Genomic DNA, 3,831 nt, shown 5'->3' on the forward strand with positions numbered 1-3,831 from the left:
GGAGGTGTCACTCAAATGTTTGGATTTGTAATTCATCCACAGGAGTCATGGGTCTGAAATTCAATCACTTGGGCAGGGACTGGTTTGGGCACTTCATATTTATACCATTCGCCACTACTGTGGTACAGGGCAGGGCTGTGGAGTCGAGCCAATTTTGCTCGACTCCGAGTCAGACTCCGACTACAGCATTTTTCATCAGCTCGACTCTGACTCCGGCTCCGCAGTCGACTCCGGGTAATATAACTAAATCTCATTTTAATACCACTAATTTGTAGTTTTATTGTGGGGGTACTGTAAGTGGATCGATATAAAGTTTCGTATTTATTTATGTGTGCAAGAAAAGGTCTTAATTTCACATTAGATGCCAATTGAACTCTATATTTCAAATGCAATGTTTAATAAATAAAATAATGATATAAATACCCATCATAATATGAGAAGATACCAACAGTATATGTATTTGTGGACCAACATTATTGATACTATCTCAAATCCTTTAAATTTGTTGCGAGCTATATAAAGGTTTATATTCCCATATGCATGAATTTGAATCTGAATCGATTTAGACAAAATTGTATGTATTTCTACAAAATATATGTACTTAAAATTTAAATCTAACGTTATGGGACGTAACACAACTTTAACAAAAAATAAAAATGCAAGGAAAGTCTAAAGTCGGGCGGGCCGATTATAATATACTCTGCACAACTTTGTATTTAGATCTACATTTTGATAAAATCTCAAATCAGACTTCTACAAAATCTCTGGCAATATTTGGGAAATATTTATAATTGCTTAGACAATTTCGCAAAAATGCATTTATGATTCATTTATTGAAAAATTTGAAAATTTTAGTCATTTGTACAAGTTTTCGACTTAGCAGTGAGTATCAGTGAGTATACAATTTTGGAAAAATTTTTGTCTAGTAAATAAAATTTTGCAAAATTTTATATAGAAATAACATTTTGCAAAATTTTCTACAGAAATAAAATTTTGGCAAAATTTTTTATAGGAATCAAATTTTGACCAAATATATAGAAATAATATTTTGAATAAAATTTTTATAGAAATAAAATTTAGCAAAAATTTTTATAGAAATAAAAAGTTTGAAAAAGTTATCAATAGAAATACAATTAAAAAAAAAATGTGTGGCAAGCAATATTTTGCAAAATTTTCTATAGAAATCAAATTTTGACCAAATATATAGAAATAAAATTTTTAATAAAATTTTTATAGAATTAAAATTTTGCAAAATTTTTTATAGAAATAAAAGTTTGAAAAAATTATGAGTAGCAATACAATTAAAAAAAAAAAAACAAATTGTGTAGCAAACAAAATTTTGCAAAATTTTCTATAGAAATAAAATTTTGCAAAATATTGTATAGGAACAACATTTTGGACTAAATTTTCTATATAAATAAAATTTTGACTAAATTTTATATGGAAAAAATATATCTATATTAATAAAATTTTCAATACATTTTTATAGCAGTAAATATCAGTGAGCATCAATAAGAAAAAAAAATTTGAGAAAATTTGCTATAGAAATAAAATTTGACAATTTTTTCTTATAGAAATAACATTTTGAAAGAATTATCAATAAAAATATAATTTTAGAAAATTTTTTGTGTAGTAAAAAAAATTCTGCAAAATATTCTACAAAAACAAAATTTTTTGACTAAATTTTCTAAAGAAATAAAATTTTGACAAAATTTTTTATAGAAATAAAATTTTGACCAAATTTTCTAATAAAAAAAAAATTATTACTATAAAATTTTGGCAAAATTTTCTATAGAAATAAAATTTTGACCAAATTTTCTAATAAAACAAGTAAGGAAAGTCTAAAGTCGGGCGGGGCCGACTATATTATACCCTGCACCACTTTTTAGATCTAAACTTTCGCTACCATATCACATCCGTCAAAGGTGTTGGGGGCAATATATAAAGGTTTGTCCCAAATACATACATTTAAATATCACTCGATCTGGACAGAATTTGATAGACATCTACAAAATCTATAGACCCAAAATTTAATGCACTAGGGTGGAACACAATGTTAGTAAAAAAATATGGGAAACGTTTAAATCTGAAGCAATTTTAAGGAAACTTTGCAAAAGTTTATTTATGATTTATCGCTCGATATATATGTATTAGAAGTTTAGGAAAATTAGAGTCATTTTTACAACTTTGCGACTAAGCAGTGGCGATTTTACAAGGAAATTGTTGGTTTTTTGACCATTTTTGTCGAAATCAGAAAAACATATATATGGGAGCTATATCTAAATCTGAACCGATTTCAACCAAATTTGGCACGCATAGTAACAATGCTAATTCTATTCCCTGTGCAAAATTTCAACTAAATCGGAGTTAAAAATTGGCCTCTGTGGTCATATGAGTGTAAATCGGGCGAAAGCTATATATGGGAGATATATCCAAATCTGAACCGATTTCAACCAAATTTGGCACGCATAGTAACAATGCTAATTCTACTCCCTGTGCAAAATTTCAACTAAATCGGAGTTAAAAATTGGCCTCTGTAGTCATATGAGTGTAAATCGGGCGAAAGCTATATATGGGAGATATATCCAAATCTGAACCGATTTCAACCAAATTTGGCACGCATAGTAACAATGCTAATTCTACTCCCTGTGCAAAATTTCAACTAAATCGGAGTTAAAAATTGGCCTCTGTGGTCATATGAGTGTAAATCGGGCGAAAGCTATATATTGGAGCTATATCTAAATCTGAACCGATTTTGCTGATATTTTGCAAGTTTTTCGAGACTCGTAAAATATTCGGATGTTCGGAATTTGAGGAAGATCGGTTGATATACACGACAATTATGACCAGATCGGTGAAAAATATATATGGCAGCTATATCTAAATCTGAACCGATTTTTTCCAAAATCAATAGGGATCGTCTTTGAGCTGAAACAGGACCCTGTACCAAATTTTAGGACAATCGGACTTAAACTGCGAGCTGTACTTTGCACATAAAAATACATCAACAGACAGATAGACAGACAGACAGACAGACGGACAGACAGACGGACAGACATCGCTAAATCGACTCAGAATTTAATTCTAAGCCGATCCGTATACTAAAAGGTTGGTCTATGATTACTCCTTCTTGGCGTTACATACAAATGCACAAACTTATTATACCCTGTACCACAGTAGTGGTGAAGGGTATAAAAGATATTTCTATAGTAATAAAATTTTGAATAAATTTTTTATAGAAATAACATTTTGACAAAATTTGCTATAGAAATAAAATTTTGACAAAACTTTTTATAGAAATGACATTTTGACAAAATTTTTTATAAAAAACAATTTTGAAAAAATTTTCTGTCAATATTCCACATATGTTATGTATATGGCCTTAAAATAAAATTAAAAAAAAAATAATTTCGATTGTTCGAAATATTTTAAATATTGATGTGGGCATTAAAATGGATCGATCCAGCCCATCTGCTAGTCTAACATTCTAGGAAACATAAAAAGATAGCCGTAATTCGAAGTTGATTTTCATTTTCAATCATGTTGTTCACTGATCGAATGAATAACGCAATGGAAACTAATTTGCGTAAAAACTTGTTTAGTTACAAAAATGTGAAGTGTTTTAAAAAATTTGGTTTAGCCGGAGTCGGAGTCGAGCAAAATTTTTACGACTCCGACTCCGACTCCAGTAAAATCTTCAGACTTCGACTCCAAGACTCCGGCTCCACAGCCCTGCTCCTAAGTACTTTATTTTATCAAACACTGGTATCATTTAGCAATTTTTGTCCTTCTTACTAGAAGGTATAATTCTATCCTCGCCACCTTGAGGAC

The sequence above is a fragment of the Haematobia irritans genome, chromosome 1, assembly GCF_050003625.1.
Source record: "Haematobia irritans isolate KBUSLIRL chromosome 1, ASM5000362v1, whole genome shotgun sequence".
Lineage (NCBI taxonomy): Eukaryota > Metazoa > Arthropoda > Insecta > Diptera > Muscidae > Haematobia > Haematobia irritans.